The sequence below is a fragment of the Neopsephotus bourkii genome, unplaced genomic scaffold, assembly GCF_033783945.1.
Source record: "Neopsephotus bourkii isolate Nb327-2 ecotype Australia unplaced genomic scaffold, CSIRO-AGI_Nbou_v1 NB_168, whole genome shotgun sequence".
In the NCBI taxonomy this organism is placed as follows: Eukaryota; Metazoa; Chordata; class Aves; order Psittaciformes; family Psittacidae; genus Neopsephotus; species Neopsephotus bourkii.
The window spans coordinates 11,539,614-11,556,884 of record NW_026900684.1 but is presented as its reverse complement, the minus strand read 5'-3'; the positions used below and the strand labels follow the sequence as shown (position 1 = coordinate 11,556,884).

The following is a 17,271-nucleotide window of genomic DNA, read 5'->3' as shown; positions in this document are numbered from 1 at the left end:
TAAAATTTTGCGTATCATACTAAAGAAGAACTAAGTAAGCAAATAGAAGAAATAGAAGTGTCTATTCACTGAGGATACACTACAAGCAAAAAGGTTACAAATTGGTCTGTAGTAGTTTAAGAACTTGACTGACTCTCTGGAGAAGTCATTGAGTTGTTTTATCTCTGTTTTCTCTCAGATTGCTGAGGATGTAATTACTTTGTGTAAGGTTTTCTCTGCATTTTCAGCTGTTTTTTCTGAAGTAGTCTTTTTTTAGTATTTGTACTCTAATTAATACTAATTTCGTTTTGTTTACAGGGTGGTATAAAAAGTGAATCTTCATTTTGTGAAGATTCTCCAAGTTTGAATGAGTGCTAGCAAAAAAACCAACTTGGGGCAGTTTGGTGTTGGCCTGTTTTACTAATAGCATTTGCCATTACTTCCATTAGTTCACAGAAATTAATTGTTGGGGGGGGTTACTGTATTTTTCAAAAACCTGTTTGTTATAATTATTTTCACATTTTAAATATTTTGTTTAAATGTTAGGACTTTACTGGAGTTGTAGGCAATTGTCTTTTTACATGTAAATTGGTTTCCCTCATTTTAGCTTGCCAGTCATGCTATTCATACAGTTGGAAACTCCTTAAACTAGAAACAAATGTTCATGTAGCTGGAATGATAGGCAAAGTTGTTTACAAGAAGGAATCACAGATCATATTAAGTTTAACATATGGTTTTGTTTCTTTTCTCTTTGGATCTTTATCTCACATTGTGCTTAATGTTTGGTTCTCAGTAAGCTGAGCTTCGTTTTCACTTTCCATGCCCAGTTCTGCTTGTGGAGTCACAGTGAAGCAAATGTCTTGAACTGAGCTGATGTGCACAAGCTGTCTTTTTGCTTTTATCTTCCATCCCCATGAAGTGAACATTAGCATACACGCATAGACATAAAATTCTTCTCCCAAATTCTTGGAACATATGTGCAAAATATGTGCAATATAAGAGCTGTGGCAGAAGAAAATTTCAGAGAACTCAGTTGCCTTTACTGCAATATTAACTCACTCCATTAAAGTCAAAGACAAAGGGGAAGGTGCAGTTAAGGGACATTTAAGTCTGGGTACTGTTTTTATATAATGGCTTTTCCTACTGTACATCAGTCTGTTCTGTGTGTTCTGTGTTCTGTAGCTATTACTGGCTGAGCTGTGTTCTGCTCGTTATGTAGAATACTATCCTCGGCCAGCATATTTACCTGAAATCATATAGAGACCTGATCAGTGATGAGTGATACTCTTTTTATCTTTGTACTATCTTAATAGTAGGTGCGTGAGCTACCATGCTTCTTCCTCATAGTCATGTACCAGAATTGGAAACAGTGTCAGTGCAGCGACAGCCTTTTCACTGCCAGCATCCAGCATGTCACTCTTGTTCTAGTAGTGGAGAGATGCTTTATTTCCCTTTCCCTTTTTCCTAGTTGGCAGCATTCCTCTTCCTGTTCTGGAGCCATCTGGTGATGTGGAATGAGTTCTAAGTCCTAAAGAAGGCTGGGTGGTGAAAACGGGCAAAGGGGTTTGAGAAAGCAAGGCAGGATTCAGTGCCACCTTGTTCTGCATTGTCCACCGTTGAATGAAATTTCTCAGGTACAGGTCTTGCTCCTCTTGGGGCTTCATACCACTTGGAGGAAAACAGTTATGAGGATGTTCTTCTGCAAACTCAACAGATTCCAGGCATCCATAACTGGACTGTAATACACACTGATTGGAAAGTGGAGCTAAAAGAAGAAAGAGGAGCACCACTACTTAACTGCCCTGAGCTCTCTTCACCATTGCCCAGGATGTTCAAGAGTAGTGAGAATAGAGGTTTTAGAGATACATCTTTTGAGATTGTCCATCCTGTTTTAAGTGGATGTTTCAGTAGATGTTACTAATGATTAGTTGTGTTCTATGATTACTCATAAAACTGATGCTGGCATGTAATCTGTAAGAAAGCACTTGATCCAGCCCACATGGGCTCTAGGAGGAAGGGCACAAACTGACAACAGAAATCTGTTCTTTAGTCTTCATCTCCTTATGGAAAAAAAAAAAAAAAGACGTATTTACCTCCAAATGATGCCCTTAGTGGAATATGCAGTAATAATTAATGTATTTACAGTAAGTGTTTGACATTCAGGATGGTTTTGCATAATTATACTTTAAAACGGCATGATTTTGGTAACTGGTAATGTGCAGTAAATGTTCTCTGAGCTCTGATGCTGTTCTTTGGCAGGTGAAGGAGATACAGGAAATTGTTTTAAGGCAGGTGGCTGATGTACCGTAGCACAATAGAGTGCTTTGGTTTTCCTGAAAGAAAAAAAAAAAGTTCTAAATACATTTTAACCTGAAAACATGTGGACTTGGTAGTGATAAGTAGTGGCGTAAATGTTATTTTAAAAGAGCAGAAAAGTGTTAACAATGCTTAGAAGTATAACTTGAGACATCCCTTCCACAGGTGCGCACTGAAACCCATATCCACCCACTGCTCTGTTCTGCAGACAAAAGCGATGTTGTAAGGCTGGGCATTTCCTATACAAAAGCCAGCGTGAGCTCCCATGGCAAGGCTTGAGGCAGGGCAACGGGACGGGCCTGGGCTGCTTCCTTCTCCCTCTCCCCGGCAGTTTAGCGCCCGCCCCTTCTGTAGCAGGGGTTTCTCAGACTTTTCTGCTGGCGCTGGGTGTCGAGTTCCTGGAGGGAAGAGAGCAAGCTTCCACCGGGAACCCGAGCCTTTTTTGGCAAAAAGTGTGTACAAAAGGCCGGGTGCGTGCAGCTCCGAGGAAAGAGGGATTAAGACTTTAAACTGCGGCAACAGGGAAAGACGATCCCGACGGCGATTCGCTGCAGGAGCGCACATTTCTCCAGCGCTCCCAGCAGCCCGGTACCGCCTCTCGCACGGCCCGGCAGCCGGGGTGGCCCGGGACTCTTAACGTGAAGCTGCCGGAGTGGGACGGGACGCGCCGGCGGAGGCTCGGTGCCGGGCCTGCGCCGCCTGCCCGCCCGCCCTCCCTCATATAGCGCCCGGTACCTGCCGCCCGCCGGTCCCGCCGCACAGCTCCCCAGTCTCCCGGGAACCTGCGCTCGGGTATGTGATAGCTGCCCGCCTCAGCGCTGCCGAGGTAAGATGGCAGGATGCTTCCCTGAGCTCCTACGTGACGCCTGGTGTTCGGATGGGGCGAACGCACGGCAGCAGCGGTGATCGGGGCGAGTAAAACTCTGCTGGAAGCGGGTCGGGCTGGCCGCGGTTCTTTCTGGTATTCCTTTATTCGCGCGACTCTTTCTTACCCTGTTAGTTTGCACATCATCTGTAGGTGCATTCGAGTTTGGCCGATGCACTTTCTTTGCCGTGCACTCTGTCTTCCCAGCGGCAGAAAGGATGCTTCGGCGGCGGTGTGGAGCTCTGTAGCTCAGGACATACTGAATCAGTTGTTAGTTTGAGAGTGACTATGACAGAGCAGTAAAAGATGAGTGCTTTCGCAGCCTCCTTTGTAGGAGACTTCTTTAGGAGCCCTCTGATACTCCTGGGTGAGGAGAGACTTGGTAATGGGCAGGACATGTGATGGTTTAGAAAACTTGCTATGGCTTCTTAGCAAATTAACACAAACTCAAACCAGATATTGGGGTTGGGTTTTGGGTTTTGCTGTTTTTTTTTTTTTTTCTTTTTTTTTTTTTTGTTCAGTGGAATTCATTAGTCTGCAAGGAAGACATATTTGGTGGCCCAGCACTGATGTGCTCTTGTAGCTAACTTTTTTGGTTGAATGTTTATCACTGAGTATTAAAAGGAATTCGGTGTTACTTAGTAACTTTGTAACTTATAACAGTAACAGCTTTGGAGTTTCTTTCTTTTTTTTTTTTTTCTTTTCCAAGTCTAGCATTCATTTGCTTAAATTTTAGTAGTGAAGAGAAAAAGAAAAAAAAAGTGAATTTTCCTGGCAGCAGGCACATAATTAGAAAGAAGGCTGGGAAAAGTAAGACTGGCCTTCCTTATAATGATGTGTTTACAGAAACTTGGAAAGCAGAGATATGCATTGGCTATCAAAGAGAAACCAATGTCTGCTGTTGGAACATTTGGGTCAGCTTTATATTAAGGAATATGGCACTGCAGAGCATACATCTAAAAATAGGAGCGGACACATTTAATGTTTCATGAAGCTATGAGGTCAAGAAACTTTTTTCCATGGTATTCTGTGGCTGTATTGAACTGAAACCATGATTCCTGGAACCAAACCTTGTATTTCCGAAATTAACTGTAAGATGTATTACATATTGTAATATGATGTATTGTGGGGAGGGGAGGAAGTTATAATGATGTTCTTAAGGAAGCCCAGCAGTTTCCAAACATCCAGAGGTGGTCTGTGATTCACAATGCATACCAGACATAGAAGGATTAAGATATAGAACTGATAACAAGAGGATGGAAAAAAACATATAAAAAGTTAAATGGCTCTCAGCCTATGTCCGTTGATTGTATCTAAACCACTTTGCTATGAAAAAGAGGGCAAATACTTGTGAGAACAGGATTCTGAGAGAGATTGTGTTGCATCCTGCTTTTGGAAGGGGAGTAAAACCTGAAAGTACTGACTGCTTGTGAAATAATATTCTGCTGCTAATTTTCCTGGCCAGGAGAAGAAACACTATGGGAAGAGGTGGGGGCAAAAGGATAAGAGTTTGAATAAAAGAAACTGCAAAGATTGGGTAGGAAGCGTACAGATGTTCTTACAACTTCTGAAACTCACAGGAATATACAGATAAGGTTTTGTTGGAATTAAGAGTATCTCATTTGAATAAAAACATTTCTGTCATCTTCAAGGTACTGGAAACCTGATAATCAACAAGTCAGAATTATCAAGTTACTGTACACTGAAATTTGACATTTTTCCTAAAACCTGAGTGGTAGATGTGTGGTAAAGTTTGTTAGCAGTTGGCAGACCTATGTCACAACTTGTCTTGTAGCTATGTGAGAACCAAGCAATCTGTTTTATTTATTAATTTTTTTCAGTGAAAAACTGTTCTGAAAATTTGAATGTGTTTTAAGTAATGACAAGCGGCCTGATGTATTGGGATTCCATTTAAAAGCACTGCCGTTATGTTCTCATACTTAGAATCATAGCATGGTTTGGGTTGAAAGGGACCCTAAAGATCATCTGGTTCCAACCCCTCTGTCATGAGCAGAGACACCTTCCACTAGACCAGGTTGCTTAAAGCCTTGTCCAGCCTGATGAAGTCCTACAAAATTCTCTATTATCTTTAAATTGTTATTCAATTATTTTTATTTTCTGGGAGTAAGAACAGGACAGTTAGATATATTGTCCTGGCCGAGCTCACCTTGCTGGACACACATCCACCTATTACTGTGGGCCTATTACTTTTTATTAGCCTGAGTCTACTGCTTTCTCTTTGCAGACTGTGATGATTGCGACATACACAATTTGCAAAGTATTATTCTAAAGTAATCATTATTGTTGTACAATTACAGTTGTTGTAAAGTAATTCATGAGATCTATGGTTCCAGGTAAGAAAACACAACTTATTATTCTCTGCTCTGCACTTAAGAATTTATTAGGCAACAGTTGTGGAGGGCATGATAGTCTAACCACTCTACAAATAGGAATGTGGTTGCAGTTTTGTCATTCACTTTGTGGTCTATATGACTGAAGCAGACATTTCTAACAGCTACGTTAGCTATGTTAGAACAGCATGACTCCATTTCTGTAAGGACACTGTGGTAAATGTGATGAGTAATGTTCAGCTGTTGGCCTTTGGGCACCAAAAGACAAAGGGAGTGGTCTGGCTGGAAGTGACCTGTGGGAGGATGTTGGTCAGCCCATTTCCATGCAGAATTCCTTCTTTCTGTCCTGTACAGAATTACTTTCTATTACTCTGCTTCAGACAATCCAAGAGAGACTTGACTTGTTAAACTTACCTGTTTCTCATCTGGGCAAAGTAACTTGACCTGACCTGTAAAATCGTGTATTTGATGGGAATTTATTACATTCTTCAGACAGCAAATGAATTTTTCAACTGACTCTGCTTAAAGTAGCAGCTTTGTGATTTTACTCATGCCAACATTAATGTGGACCCATGTGCCCAGGAGGAGAGTAGAGCATCAATGAGTGTGATGTCATATCAACAGGTGTTCTCTGTGTATAGAATAATTTCCTCAGATTATGGATATTGGTAGGCACTTAACCTGAAAGACATGAAGATAAAGACCTTTGATTGTAAAAAGCTGAGTTTCTAAAATGAAAATATGTAGACAAGTGCATGGAATACAATGAGAAGAAACTGTCTGAAAGATGACATGCACTATCAGTTACATAATTTATGAAATGTTTTACAGTGTTGTCACATGTCTTTTCATTTGCTGTTTACTGTCCAAGAAAGGAGTCTTAAGTAGTGGGACTCCTGGGCCTTTACCAACCTGAAAAGAGTTGGTGGCCCTAAGATTTTTTTTTTCCAAAGACAATTTCAGGTTTATGTAGAATATATTAATCGATATTCTTGAAGATAATCATTGGCTGGAAGGTTTTCATCCTGGGAATATTGTTTAATCAGAATATGCCTATGGAATTTTGTATTCATGAATCATCTTCCCATTTTCTTAAGAGCTAGCATTTCAGTGCTAGATTAAGTAATAAAGTTCCCTTTGGGGTGAAGCTCCCACTCAGTAATAGGAATATTGAGCAATGATTTTGTAGTGATAATAGATGCATTTAGAAGAATTAGAAAGAATACTTATAGGGTAATTACTAACCAAGTTATAGTATGACCAGAAGGCTCATTTTAACCTCTTATTCTGCAAGATGTCTTTTGTGACCACAGGTGTCAGAACTTCATGGAGCATTACAGATCATTTAACAATTTGGTATTTATATAATTAAAAAAAAAAACCCACAACTTATTATGCCATCATAATTGTCATAGAAGGGGAACCGATGATAGTTCTTTTTACATGTGAAATATGCTTTCTGGATTAGCACACAAATAGAAAATTTAGGAAATCGTTTTAATTCACATTGCTGTCTAACACTTAACATGGTCCTTCTCCCACCTGCTTGGGACATTCTAGCCCTTGCCAAGGCAGGAAGTCTGTATTTCCTTTATTGAAGCAGAAAGTGATTGTAATTAGTGTATTGTGTGTGGCACTCCCCAGCGCTTTCCCTTTCCACAAAGGGAAGGAGTTTAAGATAAACAGCGATTATTTTTATATAAATAAATAAATACAGTGGGCTCTATTTATTGCTGGGCCTTTTTCTGCCTGGTGCACCTATGCGAGATGAGCCAAGAAACAACTGAATCTACTTCCTTTAGTTTGCATAGTATGTATGTATCTCCAGGGATAATTTGAGTTAAAATCTTTTATTAACTTAGTTTATCCTAAACCATCCTTTGGTAGCAGTTATTCAGAATTCATCCCAGTCCTTCCCAGGATATTTTTCTGAGAGTGGGGAATTTTATTCGTTTGTGTCACCAAAAAATGTTCCTCTTGAAATTTTTTCCTTGAAATGGGCTCTGGATTTTGTTTGTTACCAGTTTCAGAAGATGGTCTGCATTATATGTGCTGGTCTAAAATACAGGAGAAGAAAGAAATGATTCTTTCTTCATTTTGAGCAGTGATCTTAGATCATGGTTCACTATAGAATATTTCAAACTGGAAGTGGCAATGTGGGCTTGAGTTCATACTTCAGCCTTAAAAATGCAGAAGAGTTGATTTTTTGTGTGTGTGCCTGAAGCCTACTAATACTGCATTGCCTAAGTGTTCAGGTTCTGGTAAGCATTCATAAGATGGCACATGTCTCATTTGTCCTTTTGGGTCTGTATGAAGTGAAGGCTTTCAAGAGAAAGACGATTATTTGCAGACATGATGTGTCAGCCAGAAGAAATGTACAAGAAAAGATTTTTTGGTTTTCATTGGCAGCATGGTTACATTTTTTTTCCAGGCTAAAATGTAAAAATAGATTAACACACAAAAATCTGTTTTAGTAATGTTAATATTTATGCCAGCCAACTAACCACATCAAATTCACAGTGAAGAGTGATATTCTTGTCCTGTATGTTACTGTTCCCATTAAAGCAATGTACCTGAGGCACACATGCAAATAATGGGAAAACTTAGGAAGTTTACCACATCAGTATTTAACTCCTTGCTTTTATGGTCTTGATCAGGTTTGTTTTAATCTTTGCATTTACAAGATTATTAAACTTTGCTTTAAACCCCTTGAATTCAGATGAAGATGTAATCAGCTGGAGTTAATTTTTTCATCTGTATTTAATGTTTTAAATTGCAGTTTTAAAAGAATTCCTCTTCTATGATGAGGATGAATCCAATTCTGAGAGCAAGCAATGAATGCAGGCAGTATATGGTGGGCTGAAGAAACTTCATCAGGAGTTCCTGCTTGGGCTCTAGTGAATAGAAAAAGAATATGGAATATTTTGAGGTTTTTGTGTTTCTTCTGCTCCAGAATTGTTTAAACAGTATGACCCCAGTTCTGCAGCCACACAAAATACAGAAATCTGGTTTAAATCAAGATCTGCATGTGTTACAGCAACTTTTCTCAGGAGAGCCAACCGGCTGGGTTTAGGCCAAGCTTTAAGCTCCTACCCATTTTTGCACCTTACTCACAACTTGGAAGACTTATCCTTAAAAAGGGGCCATTACGTTCTTTTTGTAGTTAGATTTTGTCATCTTTTGTCATCTGTCTTATATTTTTCACTCCTTGGCTGAATTCATTGTTCTGGAGAGGTTGAATTACACTATGAAAGTAGTCACTAGAAACAGAACTGTTTCTTTCAGCTCAGTTTCAAACGCCATGTGTGTATGTACATGCAGATATGTGTAAAATACCTGTTTCTGACTTCAAAGAATGGATAATACAGATTTTTTTTTTTTTATGTGAGGAGATAATGCAAATCTGTTTCTCTCTGTATAGGAATCAGATGGTGTGTGAATGTATGTGTGTGTGTTCATACAGAGCATAAAATCTGTATCTGACTCATGGGGATGATTTGTTTAAAGCAGCTATTAAAGTGCAAAACAATTTTAGTAGCTAACTTTGGCTAGCAGAGTATATTCACCAAGGCAACGCAGAAAGTTTTGCACAAATGAAAGGAGAATTTCCTTGCTCAGAACCCCAGTGGTGCTGTATTCCTTCCAGCCCACCTCACTGTACTTATTTTGGCTCTGACATACACAGCTTTTCTTTTCAGTATTTGAAGCTTTCAGGAGGGCACTCTGATTCATGGCTGTGTTTTGCAGTGACCAAAGATCTAGTGGATCTTTTGCAGTTTTTTGTACAAATGAGGCTTTGAAAACCCCCGAGGAGCTCATAATACTTTGTGGATGGGGTCTTTTCATGCACCCTGTGTTTGTGTGTGTGACTTGTGTTTCCTGACAAAACTTTTAGGGAATTAAATGAAAGCATAAGTTACTTGGTATTATATTACTAATGGTGAGTCTGTTGCAAGATGATGCCGTTTACTCCTGTGCAAATCCAAGGTGCCTAAAACCAGAATTCCTCAAAGAAAATGCAAAGGGATTATGGATATCCACACTGACAGAGGTGTTGGTGCGTGACTACAAATGTTTTTCAGACATTTTCATAAAAAGAGTGCCCAGGCTGCAGAAGTGTTCCTCAGTATTACTCAACTGACGAGCCAGCAGACTGTGTATTTTGCTGTATAAACTGCAGATTAGTTTCAGTGAGGAGTCAGACACTTTTCCACAACAGATGTTCTTCATCGCCAAATTCTATTTTTCTGTTTCTAAAGCTACCTGATAATTTTTGTGTACCATGGTAATTCTCACACACCTAGGTTCAATGTCCTTGCCAAATGACGTGTTTATTCCTTCACATATAACCTTTGTAACGTATTTTTTTCAGGCAGTAAATAGTTTGCCGTGCTTCCTGGCTATATTCTAGGGAGAAAGTCTTGATTTCCTTTAAATATTCATAGTTATTCTATCTTTATAAAAATCTGAAGATCTGTATGTAACATAAAAAGGAGAGACACTTCTTCTATCAGTTTCTGCAGACATATGAAATCCAATTTATAAAGTGAGACTACGGAGGTTCAAACTGTATTGAAAGTACATTATACTGTCTTATGAGTCTCTAGGATGTTGTATGTGGTTTCCATTCTTTTATCTGTAGTGGCCTTTGGAGTTCCTGCTAGAAATTCTGAGGTTATTAACTGTTTAACATTTTCTTAAGTTGTTCATCAGGAATTTCTGGAAAATGTTTGCTTCTGTTTTCTGCTTTGTATTAAAATACCCTTTAAACCTCTGATTTTTTTCCTTTACTCTTTTTTTAAGAAGAAAAAAATAATGTCAGTTGTATTTCAGGAACATTTGTTCTCATAGGACACAATTTTCAGCTAAAAAAAAAAAAAAAGCTGAGGTTAGAAGCTGTTTTCATATGTATGCAACTGAATTAGATGAGTGTTGCATGTGTATTTGTCCACATAGATGGAGAGAAAAGAGGAGTGCCTGTTAACAGTAAAACCATAGTGATGTGTAAACTTTTTCTCAGACAAAGAATGAACTTCCAGCTGCTGACTCTGATGTTGGATGTATGGTTGCCTCTGGTCCATAAAACAGTGTCTTTAAGTGTTTCTGACGTTTTTAGAAAAAAAAGTTATAAACTGATTCTAAGACTCTAGGTTCCTGTGTCTGCTATCCCTTCAAACTTTAGTGGTCATGCTAATGGGTAGATATAAAGAGCCAATTAATACGAATAATGCCATTTATCTGAACCATATGAAATACCCAGAAAAATAAGCAGAAGGCTCAGAAATCAGAATCTCTCTGCCATATTTCCCTTGCTCTCCCACCAAACTGTATGGCTGCCATCAGCAACCAGCTGCAAGCAACACATGAGCTCTCTCTGCAGCCCTAGCTGGAACATATTACAGTAATCTAGTCTTGATGTCAAAGGCACGACGTCATGTAGTATCAGGACCAGTATAGGGTGGAACCATTCCCAGGATGGTGAAGCTCAGCACCAACCACATGCATCACACTTAGCCCAGGATCAAGGACCTGGTTTCAGCTCTTGAGGTTTCAGCTCTTTTAAGGGGCGAAGCAAAGCTTTCTGGAGCATGAGTGGACATCTTAACAGAGCAGGGTCTTGCGACTGCCTGTCTAAACTTCAGTATATCCAGCTGGTCTGTGACACCTCACTGCAAGTTTCCTTATCACAAATGATCACCAGGATTCTGCAGGTTCCCAAAAGTTTCTAGAAGTTTAGACTGAAGAAACACACATGTAGTGGATGTTCTATTTTTTACAGACTGCAGCAATAATTCAGGGCATTAACATGTGAGTGCAAGCGTTATAATTAGTTTTAGGTTCTTTTCCCATGCATGTCTTGAGATGAAGCAAGTTGTTCCTACAGTTCTTGCAAGGATCTGGTTATTTTTCTATGGGTATGGCTTTGTATGGTGAAGTGTTTGGTTCAGAAAAAGTATTGGTATCTTTATGGTTTAGGGTTAGTGTGGGTGTTTTTAGCGGAAGGCATTAAAATCTTTTGGTTTCATCCTCTTCTGACTGCAGTTCGCTGCTACAAACTGCCAGGCAAGACTGTTTTATCTTAACTTTAAACACCTATTGAAGACTGTTTTATAGTGCTGCTGTAACTTTGTGCAGTTAATATACCTGTTAGTACAAACTTTGGGCTTTTTTGGTGGTAGATTTATAACTAAAGAGGAGTGATGTAGGGACAGTTAATTATAATGAATTATAAAAGAGCTCCATTAGCCCCTGAGGCTAATTATCAGTTTGCAACTAAAACACAGCACTCACATTATGTCATTTTTTGGATTAAGAGGATGGATGTTTGTGCTTTAAGCATTAGTGCCTACAAATGCAAAAGACAAGCCCTGTTTACTGAGTGAATTCTTGTAAGTGTACTGAATTAGAGGAACTGTTTGCAGTGCTAACATTTGAAGTAACATGCATTGATAAAGAGCAGAGCAGAATTGGAATGCATTTAAACAGGAAGCTGATCTGTAGTAGATGAAAGCTGGGGGGGGCATTGAGTGAATTGATATTAACATACAGAGTTCTGAGATGCCTAATATTTTTACTATAAGTGTCTTCCCTTTTCCCCAAATACTTAGTATGTCTGCTAGAATTTCCAGTACTGGTGGAGGAAAGTTGATTATGCAGAGCAATAAAGGATTGACTAATTGGAGTGAAACTGGAATGTTTGGGAGACATTTTTAAAACATGTGAATAGTACCATTTTTAATTAATGGAAATGTGTAAAAAATGCTAGGGCCTCATAAAGGGATTGATACAAGACAGAAGCAGCTTGTCCAAGAGATTAAATTCTTCACAAAGCCATAATTAGATGATACTTCATGTGCTTCTGAGTGGGGGAAATAGTTTCTCTGCCATCATTGGTGGTCTTCGTGATAGAGGAAGAATCACAGAAATCTGCTGTCAAGCTTCCTGAGTTACTGATGTAAATCTTTGTGGTTGGGTGTTGTGATTATTCTCAAATATTTCTATTTAATTACCTCCTGTTCTTCAAGAGTTTTGTTTTAGGTTGTCCACTGTTTTGCATGAAATTGAAAATGTTAAGAGTCACTTAAAAAGCAAGGAAGCTACCAATATGATTAGTTTATCAATTCATTGCCCTTCGTTTTGGAAAATTTAGGGTTTGTAAAAACCACTAACTACTGGTGAGGTTTGTAGAGTAACTTCAGCTTTCATAATAGAGGTAAGTGCAGCATGCAGGAAAGAGCTGGGAAAAGGGCTATTTGGAAGACGTGCAGCATAAAAACAAGTTTCCCTGATTTGTCTGAGAAGCAGTTCAGTGTTCCGGTGTTTTCCATGGAAGCTCTTGAATGTATACATTCACATCTAGATTAGTTGGTTGTCCTGTAAATTGCTGATCATGCCTAATATTCTTGTTACCTGTTACCAGGCCTTACATTGTACAAATACCTGTCATATGAATATTGCATATTGATGTGCAGATTGGCACGTTGTGGGGACAAGGGCATGTGTTTAAACTAGACTATCATGGTTTTGGTTTAATGTAACCCTTTCAGTACCTTTTTTTATTCTTTTTTTTTTTTCCCAGAAAATGTTAGTAGTTTTGCTGTGATAATAGTATATATTGTCCAGTGTTTCGCAATAATTTTCTATGCAATCAAATTCTCATTGTTGCTAACTCTTGAGTTTTATCTATGGCATATTTGGATATATTTTTTTTTTGTTCCCAGGTAAAATTAGGATTACATTTACTGTTGTCAATGAATTTATACACTGGCCTAAAAATTGAAAGGTATGCAGGCAATTAGAAACAATAGTGTTGTTCATCATAGTCAAGCTATGTCAAATCAGGCTATGGCTAGGAATAAAACAAAGTTATAAAAATCTCTCTAGGAAGTGTCACGTTTAATTGGTTATACCTCATTAGCTCTAAACTTGGCTGTTTCTGCTCCAGAGTAAGTGTGCACATGTAAGTAGTTTGGAGTACCTGTTGTGGTAGATGTATGTGTTCTGGTATAGTTCTGCCTATCAAGGAGCCCAACTGATTACTTCAACTCTAGTTTCCTAGTCCAAACATAGGAACAAGCAACATTCCTAAACTGTAGTACTGTAGGCTAAAGCTACTTCAGAAAATTAGCTACTTCAGAAAATTAGTACAGTCAAGCCACAGTAAACTAAATGATACTTAGCTGATATTGAAGGAGATACCTTCTGATTTATATATTTCTAGACATTTTAAACTGTTATTAGCTGGTGATGGTACAGTTTCTTCTGATGCTGCAGTTCTCTGTACTGGGACGAGTTGGTATCTTCGTAACTCAGTAACTCCTTTGCATACAGGGATATCTTCTAAGGACGAAAGAGAAAATTACGTGTTTTCACTTCTTCAGTCTGCTAATAAAGATTGACATGAAAGATAGTATTTTTAGGTTTTGTGACCACTTTTCTGGGAGAAAAGTGGGGATTGACTCACTTCAGTCACACTACCAAATGCTAATCAGATGTTTTCCATTTCTGTAACTGCTGACTGGACTTAACAGGAACCTTGGGTATGAAACCTTTGCATCTCCTAGTATTTTTGTGCCATTTGTATAAAAGCAAATTACTGAGATACTTAATTCATCTTAAAAAAGTACTCTTAAATCACAAACTAAAATTTGAAAGTAAATATTGTAATAGATGGATGAATTTTTAAATGTAAATTTTCAAATTTGTTTGAATGAAGTTATATTCATACCAAAGTTCTTAATTACCACAGCTACTAATTACCATGGCTCCCATTATTTTCAATGCAATGTCTGTGTGCCTGAGCACATAGGCTACTGCTTTGAAATCCTGAATTCATTTACACATATTTGGAAAGCTGTTGCAGCTTGGGTTTTCTGTGATAAAACAAAAAATGATAGATTTGGCATGTATATGCCCAGCTAGACTGTCAGTTCCTCTTGTGGCTGCTATATATAGTAGGCTGTCTTGCATAATAATAGTGCTAGGATGGATGAGTGAGAGGGTTGCAGTTGAATTTTTTCCATTACAGCTCATTTCAGCAGATGTTTTCTTGGTTTCCAAAATGACAGAGCAACACAGTACAATAGTTGAAACTTAACAGAGTTGTAATAACTTATTCAGCATGAATTTTGTCATCCAGTCAGTAGGCTTTGGTAAAGTTCTATCAGAACTAAGATATGATTAATGCTAGAAAAATATAGCTGCCGTATTATTTAAAACTGTGTTTTGAGTATAACTTGATTTCTCTGCTTTCCCTGACATCTCCTGAAAGCTAGGCATTATTGAAACCACTGCTAAAATGATATTTTTGAAAGTGAGCATTGGCTGATGCTAAGAATTCTGCATATGGTTTTAGAATAAAAACCCCTAATTAGCAAGTAGCCAATTCACAGATCAACAACAGTACACAAAGATGAAACTGGTCAGGTGAATATTGTTATATATACCTCTGTCATTCAAGCAATCAAGTCATCAGCTGCATGTCTTAATTTTTAGTGAAATGAAGGCCTGTACTGTGTGCTTGGCCAGAGTGTGTTAATATTGCACAGATGCCCTCTATTTGAAATCTCTAGATAATTCCAGCAATGGAGGTGAAATTCACTTCAGTTACTCACTGGGCACACTAACCAGATTAAAAATCTCTTTTCTCTATTGTAACCTGAACTTTGGGTTTACTTCCATTAAAGACTTAACTAATTTTAGGACAGGTGAATTAACAAAGTTAATTCAGACATAAAGATCTTGTTCAGAAGCTGTCCTTCAGAAGTAAAGTACATATAGAAGATCTTTCTTAACCTTCATGATTATGAACTAAAGATAGGTCTTCACAAGCCCTACCTTGGAAGGGACTTCCTCACTGGCAGTGTAGGCCGTGGTCAGGCTTTTAGGTGCTTGTTCCTGGACCTTTTTGTTGCACCAGCAGAACACTTTGGGTGGCTGCTCTTTATTCTGAAGCAATGAACAGATCTATGTTTAAAATAAACCCCCCAAACCTCAAAACAAAACCACAAAAACACCAGCCCACAAAGCAAGCAGTTGATCTTCCATATTGTAGGGACACTTTCAACTTTTAATTCACTTGACCTTTCTGCTGTTAAGGGTCCTAAACTGTTGGGCCATCAGAACTGGGTGTTGTGCCCTCACTTGGAGTACTGTGTTCAGCTCTGGGGCCCACAACACAAGAGGGATACAAACCTGTTAGAGCAAGTCTAGAGGCCACAAGGATGCTCAGAGGGCTGGAGCACTGTGAAGGCAGGCTGAGAGAGCTGGGCTTGTTCAGCCTGGAGAAGAGAAGGCTCTGGGGAGACCTTAGAGCAGCCTTCCAATACCTAAAGGGGGCCTACAAGAAATCTGGAGAGGAACATTTTACAAGGCATGTAGTGACAGTGCAAGGGGGAATGGCTTTAAACTGACAGTGGAGGGATTTAGGTTGGACATTAGGAAAAAAATCTTCACTATAAGGGTGGTGAGGCACTAGAAAAGGTTGCCCAGAGAAGTGCCCCATTCCTGGTAGTGTTCAAGGCCAGGTTGGATGGGGCTTTGAGCAACCTGGTGTAGTAGAAAGTGGAGATGGAACTATATGATCTTTAAGGTCCCTTCTAACCCAAATGATTCTACGATGTCTGCAAGAACAGGGAAGGGTACACACAAGTATGTGAGGATATCTTGCTGAGTAAATGGGACAGAGAATCCAACGTATTGTAGGCCTGTGTGATTCTTAAATGAGAACATTCACAGAGGTATTGAGTGTACTTCATCTTAGTAGTGTTTTATTTGCTGCATACCCTTACTTGATTAACATTTTCTTTCCTGAGAGCCACTGATGTAAACATGACAACATTTACTGTAAATTTTTAAAGACCGTATGCTGCACATCTGCAACTAAAAGCAGTAGGAACCAGTGAACTCCTCTCAAGCTTTTTTGGAAAAAGCACAGGACAAAGTGACCTACCCTGACTTTTTGTACTGTGGTAAATACATTTTTGTGTTTGTGTGTGTGTGTCAGTGCCTAAATAAATTACATTCTCCATAAAATTCCATGCCAGCAAATACTGCCGGCAAACTTGAGGCAGGAGTTGGATCATTGGCTCAACAGCTGTGCATTAGAAATACAATAACTGGAATTTATGTTTACATTAATTATAGCACGAACATAAATTTCTCTGTGCACTTTTATTCTTCATGTACTATGTTGATTGCTTGTCTCTCAATACATGATGCAGTCAATAAAGTCTAGCAATCTCAGTAATGGATGCAAATAAAGACTGTCTTTTTCAAAAAAACCCTTGCAGGTCCAGTGGGGTTTGCCGCATGTTTGATGTATTTTTATTGTGTACAATCAAAGCATCCTGTTGTTTGCAATGAAAAGCTCAATATATGTGCTTGCCAACGTCTGGCTGTCAGTAAATGAATATCATGTAATATTTTGCAATAATTAATTTCTTCAAAATAAACTCGTAATAGGGATGAGGGATGGTACTGATGGTACCATAAAATAGAGGGTTTGTCTCTTTTAGGATCACAAAGATTATGCTGCAAATGAAACTACGCTAGATGTTTGTGTCTTTGACCTGCTTTTGACCAGTTGATTAGGCCTCCCTCTTTAATTCATTGCTTTATAAGGTTTCTAGAGGAAATCCTGAGTCTACTGAAGTAAAGTCATGGAAACTGGAACTTCATCCCTTGCTTTTTACTGAAATTATGTACATTTTACTGGAATTTTGTGCGTTTTAGGCATATAATTTCTTAGAGATTATGGAA

The 17,271-nt window shown here is 38.7% G+C and overlaps 1 protein-coding gene across 3 annotated transcripts in view; it reads left to right on the top strand.

Moving 5' to 3' along the window:
• Positions 1-17,271, top strand: part of PALLD (palladin, cytoskeletal associated protein) — a 193,728-nt gene that overhangs the window by 123,659 nt on the left and 52,798 nt on the right. Inside the window, exon 1 of one of the 3 annotated variants that reach the window (XM_061372898.1) lies at positions 2,659-3,121. The exons of 1 other annotated variant lie outside the window; for it this stretch is intronic. The gene's annotated coding sequence lies outside the window, so the exon portion shown is untranslated. Of the gene's footprint in view, positions 1-2,658; positions 3,122-17,271 lie in introns of those variants that run through there. One more of the 3 variants, XM_061372908.1, reaches the window with a different exon arrangement.